Genomic DNA, 16,564 nt, shown 5'->3' with positions numbered 1-16,564 from the left:
AAATCTAAGAGGGCTATTGACAGCTGCAGGGTTCTCACGGGCCTTGGGTTCTAGAGAAATAAATAAATCCCAATTTAAGTAATTTCCACAATTCCATGATGTGAGATTTTTCCTTCAAGCCTGAAGATTTCCTACATTCTTAAAGTCTTTCCTGACCTCTTCCACTCCCAGGCCAACTGAGCTGCCTGTTTCTCTCTCTTTAATTTCACCAAACTACCAGGTCACATCATAACTTTGCTGACTTGTCCCCTTCCCTGCCAGACTCCGGGTTCCTTGAGGCCTGCAACTTTTCCTTGTACTCTGCTTTGTACCCTGCTTTGGCACATGGGAAAGTTTCCAAAAATTACTCTATCTTATATGTTAAAATGATAACCATACGCTGCTCCCAAATTATTAACCTGTTAATTCACGAAGTAATCCTTCTAATAAAGGGTATATCAGTTTTTCTTCCAATAAACTGAAACCAGGGCTTTGCAGGGCAGTGTCAGACATGAAAAGCAAGCACCTTTAGACATGACTCTGGTTATACAATATTACCTCGTGAATAAATGTATTGAGAGCAACACGCAATTTTTGGGACTTTTACTGTTTGCTCTTTAATTTCTAATTCTGTGAAAACGAATCAACTAGTGACTAAACTGAACAAACTCAGACTATTCCCAGGCTACTGATGCTCATAAAATCCTGTGACCTTAATGCCATGACTAGAGTGAGCATCAGTAAGAACAGTTTGGGGATGGACTGAGGAGAATAAAAGCTATGATGGGATAATGTGTTGACACTAACGTATAAGGAGAAGGTTAAAATGAAGACAGGGAAAAGGGAGGAATTACTTAAGAGCATTAACATAATCATTTTTTATATGCAGGTGGCATGGCTTTTCTTTGCATAACTTAGGATTGGCCTACACAGAAAACTGGTGCTTATTGTTAGTTACTGCTCTATAAGGTCTATTGTTCAACTGTCCTAAAGCCAAAAGTCATCACTGCCGGCAGCCATCACTGAACCTAATCGCCTTACAGTTAATGAGCCAATAAAATGAGTTAACTTATCTAGTTTCTAGCCACGTATATGGCAAACAATTTGTCTTCAATGGAATACCAGAAATAGATTAAATTATCTTTTTTGTTGTTGCTGTTAGCTGCTAGAAAGCTTAGAGCTCAACATTCAACTTATTGTTTGCAAGTATCCAAGACTAGATATTTCAAGTACTGACTGCTGTGATTTGAATGTGTTCCCCAGAAATTCAAGTGTTAGAAACTTAATCCCTAATGCAACAGTGTTGGGACGTGGGGCCTAGAAGGTGTTTAGGTCATGAGGGCTCTGACCTCATGCATGGATTAATACCATTCTGAAAAAGGCTCACACAGGAGTTTGAGGCTACAGTGAGCTGATTGTACCACTACACTCTAGTCTGAGCGACACAAAAAAAGGGCTCATGGAAGTAGGTGCTCTCTCTCTCTTACCCTTCTCCCTTTTAGCAAGTCAGGACATAGCATTCTTCCCCTCCATAGTATGCAGCAAGGCCCTCCCCAGAGGCCAGGGCCTTAATCTTGGACTTCCCAGTCTCCAAAAATATGGGAAATAAATTTCTGTATTTTATAAATTACCCATTCTATGGTATTCTGTTATAGCAGCACAAACAGAATGAGACCCTAAACTTGCTCCAGTGTCAACCATTCTGCTGTTTTATTTCTCTTTGTCCAACCATCTCATTCATGTCTTTTATTCTGTTTTTACATTGCATATATACTTATAGGTTGCCATAAATCTTATTTATTTATTTATTTGTTTTGAGACGGAGTCTTGCTCTTTTGCCCAGGCTGGGAGTGCAGTGGCACGATCTCGGCTCACTGCAAGCTCTGCCTCCTGGGTTCACGCCATTCTCCTGCCTCAGCCTCCTGAGTAGCTGGGACTACAGGCACCTGCCACCACGCCCGGCTAATTTTTTGTATTTTTAGTAGAGACGGGCTTTCACCGTGTTAGCCAGGATGGTCTCAATCTCCTGACCTCGTGATCCAACCGCCTCGGCCTCCCAAAGTGCTGGGATTACAGGCGTGAGCCACCGCGCCTGGCCCATAAATCTTTTTAAAACAAGGCACTCTATTAATATAGATATCAACTACATGTTTAATAAATTAGCAAGTGAATAAACAGTTTTATTTCATTTTCCTTCTTCCCTTCTTTTCTCCCTTCCTCCCCACCTCCCTTCCTTCTTTCCTTCCTTCCTTCCTTCTGTACTAATAATATTACAGAGATCTTAAGGATACTCATTGCTTAAAATAGGAGAGTCATAAAGAGCAGAGGTATAAAAGCAAGTCACAATAGCATGCAAACATTAGGGTCTTTCACATTCTTTAAGATGAAAATTAAAGAGGAGATTTTCCTCATATTACAGTCTTGTTAAAGATGTCAAGACCTGCATTTCCCACAATTTCTCAGATGTGATTGCTTCAATTATTCTAGTTACTCTAGATTCTGCCCATTCTACCCTACACAAGTAGAAAGAAATAGAACACACACATACACATACATATTCCAAATATATTTAGTCAATTAGTTGAATGAATTTGTAGAGTTGTTCTCAAAATAACTGGATGTATAAATAAATTCTACTATTTCTACCTCTTACTGCGACGTTGTAGGTGGAGACAAGTCTATGGACTGGGGTGATGAGATCATGTCTCTGATTATGAATACTTACAGTATTTCCCTTTGTAAAGGCAATGAGAATAATGAAAGAAGTGAGACAAGTTACATGCTTTTTCAACTTCTTACCACAATGTCCCAGTAATTAACTTTTCTTAGATTAAAAATTTCATGATTAACATCAGTTTAAGCAAACAAGATCTTTTGAACTTTCTATCTTCTTCTGTTAATATTAATAAAGAGCATCCTTTCAAAAAAAGTGAAGGTCAAATGTCATCCTCTATTCTATCAAATGACGTAGGATTCTATGATACATTACTTCATTGGTCCTTACAAACTAACAGCTCCTAAAATATGATGAGATAGGCAGCTTCAGCTAGGGCTACATACATTCTCCCACCTGAAACAAACAAAATAAACACAGACAAAATATATGAAATAAAAGTTTTGAACACATTAGGCAACAAAGGTCAGTGATCTCTGAAAGATGGAAAACATGGGAATCCCTACAAGTGACCCAGATGACTGCCTTAAGAAGTTCGAGGCTTCAATGCAGGGAGTAGCCTGACAAGCTCTCTGAGTTGAAGAGATAGAGTTGAGAGCATGATGACCAATGAAGCTAAAGATTGCAGGACAGAAAGGTGAGGAAAGAGACTCAAGATCTTCAGGGGATACGCCCTGATAATTCACCAGAATGTTTATAAACACATGCATATAAGAAAATTGCCCATGTGCACAGAAAGAACGATCTGAAAGGGCTAAAGGAAACCCAGTCTTCACACAGGCTGGGAATAGTGCCTATCTCCAACAGCCATAGTGGAAATTTTTATAATTCATAAGACCTTGGACAGAGTACTCAGAAGGATCTTGCCTCCATAGCTGGGAATAGTTAACAGTAGACTAAATGCTGCTCTGGTTCCATCTAACAACTATGAAAAGCAGAAACTGAAAGGATCAAATGGTTTCTAAGTAATGTAACTGCATCCCAGAAAAAAAACTGCAAGAATATTTATAGGAACACAAAAATATCTGGCACACAAGAATGTGAAATTTATAATGTCTGGCATCCAATCAAGGATTCTAGGCATAGAAAGAAGCAGGAAAATATGATCCATAACGAGAAGAAAAATCGATCAATTGAAGCCAATCTAGAACTAACATTGATACTAAAATTGACAGATAAACACCTTAAAACAGTTACTATAAAATTATTCTATATGCTTTAAAAGATAAGTGGAAACATGGAAGATACGGAAAATTTCTAGACATGAAAACTATAATGTGGGGGATCAAAAGTATAATGGATGGGATCACTAGCCGATTAGATACTGCAGAAAAATAATTAATGGGCTTGAAGATATGGCAATAGAAGCCACCCGAAACACAGAGAGAAAGTAAATTTTTAAAAAATGAAAAGAGTGGGCCAGGCACGGTTGCTCATGCCTGTAATCCCAGCACTTTGGGAGGCCGAGGCGGGCAGATCACAAGGTCAGGAGATCGAGATCATCCCGGGTAACATGGTGAAACCCAGTGTCTACTAAAAATACAAAAAATTAGCTGGGCATGGTGGCAGGAGCCTGTAGTCCCAGCTACTCGGGAGGCTGAGGCAGGAGACTCGCTTGAACCCGAGAGGCGGAGGTGGCAGTGAGCCGAGATCGCACCACTGCACTCCAGCATGGCCAACAGTGAGACTCTGCCTCAAAAAAAAAAAAAAAAAAAAAATGAAAAGAGCATCAGTGGGCTATAGGACAACTTCAAGAGGTCTAATATACATATAAGTAGACTCTCCAAGGAAAAGGGATAGAAAGAAAAAAATACTTAAAGTGATGATAAAATTGTTTACAAATTTAATGAAAACTATAAACCCTGAGACCCTCAAAAATTCACAATACCCAAGCACGAGAAACACAAAGAAAGACACATCAAAGTACATCATAATCAAATTGCTAAAGACCAGTAATAAAAAGAAAAATCTTAAATGCAGCCGACACACTACCTACAGAGGAACAAAGATAAAAATGACAGTAGAATTCTCACTGGAAATGATGCAAGCAAGAAGACAGTGAAGAATCATCTTTAAAGCACTGAAAGAAAAAACTGTCAGCCCCAAGTCTATACTTAATAAAAATATATTTCCAAAACAAAAAGAAGTAAAAACTTTTTCAGGCATACAAAAGTTAAAAGAGTTCATTATCAGCTTACCTGCACTACAAAAAAAAAAAATGTTAAAGGAAATAATTCAGGCATAAAAAAAAAATACCAGATGGAAACATGGGTCTATACAAAACAATGCAGAGCACTAGAAAAGGCCATAACCGCTACATTCCTAGAATGTAACCTCTTTCAATGTTGACCGCACCCCTGCCTAAGTGAGGGCCCATGTGCAGAATAAGAGCAGTCCAGCCCTGACGTGGCATGACTTAAGACCTGCTTGGGCGAGCACAATGTGTTCAACATCAGTTGAAGAAAATAAGTGATATTGCTAACAAAGGCACATTAGAATCATGGAATGGAAGCCTTGAAAGCACTCAAAGGAGATAGGCACAGTCAAATCTGGATGATTCCCTGACACGAGGCATAGATCCTGTGGGGAAGATGGGTGACAGTGGTGGGAGGACACAGGGCTGCCCTCAGGTGCTATAGACTGGATGTTCACCATGGTAAGAAAAAGACCATGAAGGGAAAAAGCTGGTGCATGGCTATTGATTTTTGGTTGCCCAGTGCCCCAGATACATCCTGTTTTCTGATGGGAATAAATATCACCCAAAATCAGCATGTCAGCACCAGTCTAGTTGGCCAATATCATACAATCCCACAATAGAAATACCTCACCATTCAGCAAGAATGATCCTCTCACCAAGTCACTGTCCTAGGGCCAGAGTCTCAAGACAGTCCCCTAGTTTTGAGTCTCAGAGTTCCTCAGGGCATCATGTTGACCCATTGCAGGGGGAAGGGGATGACTGCCTGAGTTTAACAACGGGTGCTGTCTAGGCAGGGCATGGTGGCTCACGCCTGTAATCCCAGCACTTCAGGAGGCCAAGGCAGGTAGATCACTTGAGGTCAGGAGCTCCAGACCAGCCTGGCCAACATGGTGAAATCCTGTCTCTACTAAAAGTACAAAAATTAGCTAAGCATGGTGGCACATGCCTGTAATCCCAGCTACTCGAGAGGCTGAGACAGGAAAAGCGCTTGAACCCAAGAGGCGGAGGTTGCAGGAGATGGCGCCACTGCACTCCAGCCTGGGCTACATAGCGAGACTTCATCTCAAAAAAAAAAAAAAAAAAAAAAGAATGGTGCTGTCCATAACAGCCCTTTAACTATGTGAAAGAAATTATCATCTTAGCCCTATGTCTTCTCACCTACAAAATAGCTATCTCAGTATCTTTAACTACTCCCATGAGTTGAAGGATGATTTTATAAGTAAAGAAATATAAAAAATGCCACTTTTTTATGTGTAAGACCATGTGTACCCTGACAGGGTCTTTCTTAATTATGTTGTACAGATGATAATCTGTAGTGTTTGTATATTTGTTTTGCACTCATATCATGAGTATTGAAACTATTTGAGTTAAAATTATTCTACATGTCACTTATTAAATGAAAGTGTGATCACATAGCCAATGATAGTCATTTTTGGTATGCTTTAAGGCCTATGAATAAGATGTTGACCACTTTGTAATTGGTACCAGTCATTTGTAATTCTGACAGAAAGATACAGATTTATTATATTTTAACATTTTTACTTAGGTGCCTTGATGATGAATTTAATTTTGAAACATTTCAGGATTACTTAATTCAAGTTTCAAAATATAACTCAACTTCATTTAAGTTGGCATTTCACTGATTTAAAACATGAAGTCCACTTTCTGTAATTCTCCATGGGACTAAATAAGAGAGAGACTATCACACTGATTTTTTTATGGCATCCCCTTAGTAGATATGAATTTCTATTATATAGATATACACTGTTTTTTTAACATGCTTTTAAATCCAATGAATTGTATTTTCGTTGTAAGCATGATTTTTACTAAAAGATAAGAATCACCAGAAAGTGAAGTTTTTACTATAGTATAGACGACCCATCTAAATTTCTGGCCCTGAAATTTTCATTTTCGATGAAATCGAAATGTCATCTCTACCACACTTCAGTTACATCCTGGAATTTGTCATGGCCTAGAAATGCTTCAGCTAGGAATTCACAAACTCAGTCATCTTACTCTCTCACCTTAACCTCTTATTTTGACTCTTACTCAATTTCTCTTACTATAGCTATTTTTCAGCCTGTCCCTTGAACCCCTCTGCTGCCTGCCTCCAGTCACCTTAAGTCTTTAATCTTTACTCAAAGCACACTTTATTTCATCATCTTTGCATCCATTCTGTTGAAATATTTTCAGTTTTATTGCCACCTTGTCCATAGTCTGCTTATGCATGACAGAATATGAATCCTGCTTTAATGTATCTATTCACCTTTCACAGTTAATCCTGGGCTGCTGTACATTTATTGCCAACATAAATTCACGATCACCAACCTCAACTAAGTTCTCAACAGTGCTTATAATCTTTCTGAGTTTTGGTAGTGCACTCTCATTTTCCATTTTTTCCTGTTTCCTATGGATGCCATAACAAATTGCCACAAACTAGATGGCTCAAAAACGAGAGAAATTTTTTCTCTCACAGTTCTGGAGGCCTGAAGTCCAAAATCAAGGAGTCAGCAGGGTTAGTCCTCTGAGCACTCTGAGGGAGAATCTGTCTGTCCCACAGTTCTCCTCTAGTTTCTGATGGTTGCCAACAAACCTCAGCATTTCTGTCTTTTTCTTTTTTCTTTGCTTTTTTTTTTTTGAGACAGAGTCTCGCTCTGTCACCCAGGCTGCAGTGCAGTGGCGTGATCTCAGCAACTTTTGCCTCCCAGATTCAAGCGATTCTCATGCTTCAGCCTCCCAAGTAGCTGCAACTATAGGCATGCACCATCACGTCTGGCTAATTTTTGTATTTTTAGTAGAGACAAGGTTTCACCCCACTGGTCAGACTGGTCTCAAACTCCTGGCCTCAAGTGATCCACCCACCTCGGCCTCCCAAAGTGCTGGGTTTACAGGTGTGAGCCACCGCACCCAGCCAAACCTCAGCATTCCCTGGCTTGTAGGTGCAGCATTCCACTCTCTTCTTGTCTTCACCTGGTGTTCTCTCTGTGTATCTTTTTGTGTCTTCATATGGCCATCTTCCCACTGTTTGCATCCGTGTCACTGTTTCTCTCTTCTTAGAAGGACACTAGTCATCAGATTTAGGGCCCACACTAGCCCAAAATGACCTTATCTTAATTAATTGCATCTGCAAAGACCCTATTTCCAAATAAGGTCTCATTCTGAAGTTCTAGGTGGACATCTATTTTGGAAGGATACTATTCAACCCAATACACCAGCTATTTCAAATTGTTCCCACTTTCCTCAGATCTCAAATCCCATCATTTCTTCTTCACTGTAGGCACACAACCTTGAATCCTTGAATTTTACTACTTCACAGACAACGGAAGCCATCAAGAATTCTCTCAACTTTTCATCAACTGATACATTTACCTGGCCCTCTACCATGCCCACTTATAACAATGGATGTGGTGTTCCTCTTCCAATCTTAAGCTTTATACCTGTACTTTGTAGACCCTTCCCTCTCACTTTCTCAAGGCCCTCACTCTATCACTGACTTCTACTCTTATTTACATCATTGATCTCTACTCTTATTTGGCTATCCATTAACATTTAAGCACACTCAAGTATCTCACTTAGAAAAAATAACTAAAAAGAAACTTGACATCACATTTTTGCCTAGCTACTGAGCTATCTCCTCCTTTCCTCTTAAAAACCAAACTATTTGAAAGAATGTTATACATTCACTGTTTTCATTTTCGCATCTCCTGCTTACTCCTTAACCCATTATTACTCAGATTCTACACCTACCATTCCACAGAAATTGTTCTTTCCAAGGTCTTCAATGGCCTTTATGTCACTAAATTTAAAAGATATTTTTAGTCTATCATACTTGACCACTAGACAAGCCCTCATTACTAGTTTTCTTTGACACCATACTCTCTCTCTCTTTAATAGCTTTTCAGACGTCTTTGTAGGGTCCTCTTTTTCTGCCCAGCCATCAGTTGTTGACATTTATGAGGATTCTATCCAATTCCTCTTTTCTCTCCTCTTGGTTTTAGTTAATTTCTTCCACTGCCATGGGTTTCAAATGCCATTTAATATTGCCTATTTGATGTCTCTACTTAAATGTATCAAAGACACCTCAAACTCAACAGTCCAAAACTGAACTCTCATGTCTCCCCATTCCAAAGTCCCATCCTCTTCTGGTGCCCTCTACTGTCATAAATGATATTACCATCTACTCATCTTTCCATGTTAAAAACGAGGGCATTATCTTCATTATCTTATCTCCAACTTCTCCCTCACTCCCACATCCAATTACTTACCAAAAATTATTGATTATTCTTCTCCTAATTATTTCTTAGTTAGGACTACTCTCTGCAACCTCACTAACACCACCCTACTCCAGTCTCTTATCGTCTGACCTATTTGCTGGCCCTAAACCTAATCCAGCTCCCCTCAGATTCACTCTCTCCACACTGCTGCCAGAGAGATGCTTATTCAAAGCAAATATGAGAATCCTCTACTTAAACCTCATGAATGAATTCCAGTTTTAAGATGGAGTAGAGATCTTCTGGAACTCTATTCCAGAAAGAAACAGGAATTCAGATTTCATCTTTGATTAAATTAGAAATAAATAGAACTTGAAATGGGGGAAAACAAAACAAGAGATGAAGAAAAAAAGTTGATAGAAAAATGCTACAAAACCCAGCAGAGCAGGGAAAGTCAGACATGAGTGCCTGCACATTAAGAATTTCATAAGAAGCAAGCAAAATTGCCCACATAGAACCCTAGAAAGCTTCAAGTTCCAGGTAATACAGGAAGTAGAGATGAGATGATAGTAGAAGTGTTTTTACAGAGCTGTGGAATGATATGAGAAGATTCGGCCACAGATTCAAAGAAAGCTAAGCAGAACAAGCAATGTAATTATCAACATCAAACGAAATGAAAATTTATACAAGAAGAAAATATAATCACAGTCCACTACTTGACTCAGCATGGAACAATAATTAAAATTATAAATAGAAATGTAAGAAAAATACAAAATAGTCGTATTAGAAAGAATAAAGGGATTAGGAAGAGAAAGCATAAGAGATATAAAATTCTCCTTTGTCAAATGGAATCAACCTTGATGCCCATCAACAATGGATTAGGTTGAAAAAAAATGTGGTATGTATTCACCATGGAATACTATGTAGCCATAAAAAAGAACAAAATCATGTCCTTGCAGCAACATGGATGCAGCTGGAGGCTGTTATCCTAAGCAAATTGACACAGGAACAGAAAACCAAATACCACATGTTCTCACTTATAAGTGGGAGCTAAACTTTAGGTACTCATGGACACAAAAATGGCAAAATAGACATGGGGGTCTACTAAAGGGGAGAGAAAGGGAGGGAGGCAAGCATTGAAAAACTACTGGGCACTATGCTCAGTATCTGGGTGCTGAGATTAACCATGCCCCTAACCTCAGCATCATGCAATATACCCAGGTAAAAAGAATCTGCACATATACCCCCTGAATCTAAAATAAAAATTGACATTATAAATAAATAAATAAATAAATAAATAAAATTCTTTGTCATAATAGGAAGACATAATGTCTAAAATCTATAACACAAAGATGCTTACTCACATTACCTAGAAGGTAAAAGAATTGGAAGTGGCCAGGCCCGGTGGCTCATGCCTGTCATCCTAGCACTTTGGGAGGCCAAGGTGGGCGGGTCACTTGATGTCAGGAGTTCAAAACCAGCCTGGCCAACATGGTGAAACCCCGTCTGGACTTTTTTTCTCTAAGAAAACAAAAAAGTTAGCCAGATGTGGTGGTGAGCACCTGTAATCCCAGCTACTCCAGAGGCTGAGGCAGGAGAATCGCTTGAATCCGGGAGGCGGAGGTTGCAGACAGCAGAGATCATGCCTCTGCACTCGAGTCTGGGTGACAGAGGGAGACTCTGTCTCAAAAAAAAAAAAAAAAATTGGAAGTAGTTTCCTTTGGGGTGAGGGGCCATGATGCCTTCAAGGGACTGATAATTTTTGTGTAAGACTTTTAGAATTATTTAATTATTTGTATATTATGTGCAAGTATTGCTACAATAAAAGTTAAATTTTCAAATATTTTTCAATGGTTTACCCAGGCTCTTAGGATACAGTCTGAACCCCAAAGCATGGCTTGTGAGGCCTGTAATGATATGTCCACCTCTGTTAACCACTTCAGCCACACTTCTTAACACCTTCATTCTTTCTTCTAAGCACCAACTATACTGAGCTTTCTTTACCCCCTAATACAGATGATGACTTTGCTCACCTCTAGCACCTTCTATGAGCTGTTGTTTCTCTCTAGGATTGCTACCTGCTCCTCCTCCCAACCTTCTCTTGGCTATGCTCCAAAACGCCTTCTCTCTTGTACCACATCCAAAGTAAATTTGCTTTCTATTCACTCCCTTAGCACTCAACTTTCCCCTACGACAGCATCTACCACATGTATCGTAATATCTTATTGAATTATCTGTTCCCCACCCTGCCGTCTAGACTACAAGCAACATGAGAGCCCAATCCCATCTTTCAGGTTTATTGTTCTACGCTCAGCATCCAGAAAGATGCTTATTTTAAAACTGATGCTCAACACATACCTAGAACAGTGCCCGGCACCCCGTAGACACAACAAAAATGTTGAATGAATGACAGGAAGAGAGAGCAAATTTGCACTGTTAGATTCATGCTGTTCAATAAAGTTAACCCAAGGCAAAATTATAAAAATACAAGGAATCACCAAAAAATTGGAAGATGGGATTTGGGCTCTCATGTTGCTTGTAGTCTAGATGGCGGGGTGGGGAACAGATAATTCAATAAGGTATTACGATACATGTGGTAGATGCTGTCATAGGGGAAAGTTGAGTGCTAAGGGAGTAAATAGGAAGCAAACTTACCTCGGATGTGCTACAAGAGAGAAGGCGTTTTGGAGCATAGCCAAGAGAAGGTTGGGAGGAGGAGCAGATAGCAATCCTTGCCAGGGGCCAGGGACAAATGGTGTTAATTTCAGTATTTTTCTACTCTTCTTTTTAAACAAGCTTCCCTTGTTTAATTGCTCACTAAGCACACTTTAAATAAAGCTCAACCTTTTAGTATCACCACCTAGGTTAATTCACACTAATGAGTTGGTAACAACATTGTTTCAAATTAAAACCATTAGCAGGAGATGCCCATGCTTAACCCAAAGAATCTTAAAGATGATTATGAGTTCAATGCCTTACTCTACAAGTTTCTACAAATGAGAAAATTGAAGCCCAGAGACATCAATGACTCACCAGGTATCACAAAGCAAATTCAGCTCAAAGCTGGGTCTTCAGATTCCCAACACTGCACTCCCTCCAGGAAGTAACATCTCTTACTTAGGGAGAGAGACATCCTGGGAAGACAGAATGAGGGTGATATTTCCAAAGTTAGACAGGCAGGCTTTCTTGATGCTTCTTAAAATTCAATAGCCTCAAGCCACACCTACTTCAGCTGGTTACTGTAAGATTGACGAGCTATCAGCTGTGGCAGCACCTGGTAAATTATAAACTGGAAAGCACTTGGTAAACTGTAAGGTACCTGGTAAACTGTAAACCATAAAGTCCAGTAAAATACTGGTGGATTTCAGAGGACACTGCCCTCTGACCCTGACAATCCCACCTTAAAATCTTGAGATATTTCTTAGCATGAAAAGTCCCAGACTGAATCCTGTAGAAGTTTAGAGCAACTAGTATCCTCAGTACCAATTTGGAAGCAGTATTTATAGAAATTCAATTCAGGCTGTTTTCTGACAGTTTGCTAAACTTCCCTGGTATAAAAATTTAAGAGCTGATAAACAGTTTACTATTTTGCTGCCAGTTCAGTCCTGAGACGCCTTAGGAAAATATTTCATCCCCACTGCTTCTAGTTGCCAAAAAACAAAATGGCTTCTCTGACAGAATCAGATAGGTAGTAGGTTTCCTAGGCATTACAACATCCTTAATGAAGGTGAGCATTGGGAAATGTTTTCAATAATTAGAACATTTACCGCAGGATTCTAGAGTCTCCACAGGGTTCAGGAGAGGATTCTTCTCCAACAAGCCTTCCTTCAGTATGCATTAACTGATCTCCTATTGAGAGGTGACAGCATGCTGGCACCCCTTGCAGCCCTTGCTCGCTCTCAGCGCCTCCTCGGCCTCGGCGTCCGCTCTGGGCATGCTCGAGAAGCCCTTCAGCCCGACACTGCGCTGTGGGGGCCCCTCTCTGGGCTGGCCAAGGCGGGTGCCAGCTCCCTCTGCTTGTGGGGAGGTGTGGAAGGAGTGCCACGGGCGGGAACCTGGGCTGCGCGCGGCGCTCGCGGGCCAGCGCGAGTTCCGGGTGGGCGTGGGCCCCGCGGCCCCGCAGGCCCCGCACTCGGAGCGGCCGGCCGGCCGGCCGGCGCCACCAGCCCCGGGCAGTGAGGGGCTTAGCACCCGGGCCAGCGGCTGCGGAGGGTGCGCCGGGTCCCCCAGCAGTGCCGGCACTGCGCTCGAATTCTCGCCAGGCCTCAGCTGCCTCCCCGCGGCGCAGGGCTGGGGAACTGCAGCCCGCCATGCCCGAGCCTCCTCCCAAGCCCCGCCGTGGGCTCCTGCGCCGCCCGAGCCTCCCCGACGAGCGCCGCCCCCTGCTCCGCGGCGCCCGGTCCCGTCCACCGCCCAAGGGCTGAGGAGTGCGGGCGCAGGGCGCGCAAGACTGGCGGGCAGCTCCGCCTGCGGCCGGTGCAGGATCTACTAGGTGAAGCCAGCTGGGCTCCTGAGTCTAGTGGGGACTTGGAGAACCTTTATGTCTAGCTAAGGGATTGTAAATACACCAATCAGCACTCTGTGTCTAGCTCAAGGTTTGTAAACACACCAGTCAGCACTCTGTATCTTGGTAATCTGGTGGGGACTTGGAGAACCTTTATGTCTAGCTAAAGGATTGTAAACACACCAGTCAGCACCGTGAGTCTAGATCAAGGTTTGTAAACCCACCAATCAGTGAGTGCTCTGTGTCTAGCTAATCTAGTAGGAACTTAGAGAACTTTTGTGTGTAGCCCAGGGATTGTAAACGCACCAATCAGCACCCTGTCAAAACAGACCAATCAGCTCTCTGTAAAATGGACCAATCAGCAGGATGTGGGTGGGGTCAGATAAGGGAATAAAAGCAGGCTGCCAGAGCCAGCGGTGGCAATCGGCTCTGCTGTCTTTCGACACTGTGGAAGTTTTGTTCTTTTGCCCTTTATAATAAATCTTGGTGCTGCTCACTCTTTGGGTCCGCATTGCCTTTATGAGCTGTAACACTCACCACGAAGGTCTGCAGCTTCCCTCCTGAGGCCAGCAAGACTACGAACCCACCAGAAGGAAGAAACTCTGAACATGTCCGAACATCAGAAGGAACAAATTCTGGATGCACCATCTTCAAGAACTGTAACACTCACCGTGAGGGTCCGTGGCTTCATTCTTAGTCAGTGAGACCAAGAACCCACCAAATTCCGGACACACTATTGCATAGAATTCATCCTCTCCAAAGGCATGTGTGAAACATTTAAGCAACCAAATGATGTCTCTGGAGTCGTGTGCCGATAGTTTCCAATGATATGTACAGTTGCCCTCAGAGATGCACTATCACAAACCTTTGTGGCAGGAGGTTTTGAGGGATTAAGTTATCAGTTAGGGTGCTTTCAGGTGCAAGGAACTGAATACCCCAATAAAAGTGCCTCAAACAATTGGATTTTATTATTGTTATTGTCTCACAGAACAAGACTAGCCATAGGTAGGCAGTTGCAGGGTGGGGTCAGAAGCTCATTGATGTCATGGAAGACACTGCTTCTTTTCATCTGTCTGTCCTGTCATCTTCAAAGTGCGCCTATATTTCCCACCTAGGTCACAGGGTGGCTGCAGCATAGGCAAGCTTTACAATTGCATGTGAAAATACCTGGAAGAAAGAAAAAAAGAGATAGGAAGACACCTTATTTTCTATCTCTCTTCATGTAAGGGGAAAAAATTGTTTCTGAGAAACCCCCTAGTAAACTTCCCTTTATGTTTTATCAGACACAACTGGATTCAAAAGCCATCTTGAACTGCAAGAGGGACTGGGAAAAGTGAAGCTATCATCTCTGTCCCTATCTTGGAATTGGGCACTTCCAACAGGCAAGAAGGATGAGCAAAACACTTCTTGGGTTGGCTGTTGTAATAATAAGCCACTATTTTCATGCTTCTAAACACTTCCTGTGTATTAGTCCACTAGATCCTCATAACAAACTCTTGGGGTAAGTATGATTCATAATCATTTACAGATAAGCAAAGTGAACTGCAGAAGTGTTGACATAGTGAGGAGGTGAAGGAGCCAAGATTCCAACTCCACCATCCAGCCGCAGAGGCTGCACAAGGCGCGGTTCTCAGCCAGCAGCATCTGCCACAGCAGGCTGCCTCTAAAATCATAACACGTAAAAGTTCTAAGTGATGCTTGTCGGCCTCAGAAGTGCAAATGTGACATTTCCCCTTGGCTGCAGTCATGGTGTGGGTGAAAAGAGCAGAGGGGCATCCAAGAGTGACAAGAATTGCTTTCTGTCATCATCAAGGCTGCGTCAGCTCACGCTGTGATCAGGTAAGGTTTGAGACCAGGAGAGTCTACTTCATTGCCAGGGGCTAGGGACAAATGGTCAGCTGTCCATCATGCTGTAACGGGAATCAGAAAGTCTTGGCAAGTCAGGAGCAAGTGATTGAAGGGTCCAGTTACAAGCAGGCAGGATTAGAATAGAATAGAGGCTCTAAGTTAGAGGAATGTTTTAGGGGGCATTTCCACTATCTCTCTCATTTTCAAATGAAAAAAAATGAGGCTAAATAGGGTGGAGTAATTTATCCAAGATCACTCAACTAGTTTAGACAGGATGTGAGGGCTTTTTTTCAGGTGGACACCAAGTAATAACTTGGAGGCATGTCTTCAATGAGACCTTCATTGTCTGATTCCTGCAAAAAGCATCCCTCCTAGCAATTCATACATTCTTCTATTATAATATTGAATTTACTCACTAGTTCAAGGTCTCTCTCATTAGTTTGGGAGGGGCCCAATAGCCAGACCACTCCCAACATCAGATGTGAATCTTGACATCTCTACGTGCTAGCTGAGTGGATCGTGATAAATTACATCACCTCACCAGTACTCACTCTCTTCTTCTGTAAAATGGGAAGTGCGATAGTTCCAACCTCACAGTTTTGTTGGGACAATTACGTTTTAAACATACATAGCGCTGCATGCCAGGCAGATTCAGGGGTTGGCAAGTAGCAGCGACTATTCACTTTGTATCTTCCTGCTGCCTATTCCCATGTTTGCTAAGTCAATTTTTGAATCCACAGAGGGAACTCTGAGACAACATCCTAACAGCGAGCAGGTGGCAGAGCGTCACCAAGACATAAAGATGTGAGGAAGAGAAGGGCGCAGGGAAAGTATCAGTCCAAAAAGGTAGTAAGATCATATGAATCTAAAGATATGGAATAAACACATGACATAGAAGTTCATTCGCCATTAACTCATTCTCCCAAACCTGATTTGAGTTACTTAAGATTTAAATAAGACAGGTCCCATTTTCACTGGCTTCCTTAGAGAGACCTAAAGAATTTAAAGCAATTTGCTTTAGGTCATATAGTTGGTAAGTGGCAGAGCCAGGACTAAACACCAAGTTCAAATAGCTCCAAAAACAGGTGCTATACACCTACAAGTCACTGTGAGGATTAAATAAGCTGATACATGCACAGTTCTTGGCACAA

General features: G+C 41.6%; 1 protein-coding gene across 4 annotated transcripts in view; it reads right to left on the bottom strand.

Annotated features, from left to right (window-relative positions):
* SLC30A8 (solute carrier family 30 member 8) overlaps positions 1–13,080 on the bottom strand; it is a 251,686-nt gene extending 238,606 nt beyond the window's left edge. Inside the window, exons 1-2 of one of the 4 annotated variants that reach the window (XM_055348248.2) lie at positions 12,829–13,080; positions 12,095–12,195 (exon numbers count right to left, since the gene is read on the bottom strand). The gene's annotated coding sequence lies outside the window, so the exon portion shown is untranslated. The remainder of the gene's footprint in view (positions 1–12,094; positions 12,196–12,828) is intronic. The other 3 variants (XM_055348247.2, XM_019031883.4, XM_055348246.2) reach the window with 3 other exon arrangements.
* Positions 13,081–16,564: the final 3,484 nt, after the last annotated feature.

The sequence above is a fragment of the Gorilla gorilla genome, chromosome 7 (assembly GCF_029281585.2).
Source record: "Gorilla gorilla gorilla isolate KB3781 chromosome 7, NHGRI_mGorGor1-v2.1_pri, whole genome shotgun sequence".
Classification (NCBI taxonomy): Eukaryota; Metazoa; Chordata; class Mammalia; order Primates; family Hominidae; genus Gorilla; species Gorilla gorilla.
Note: the sequence above shows the minus strand (reverse complement) of the source record. Positions and strands in the feature narration are given on the sequence as shown.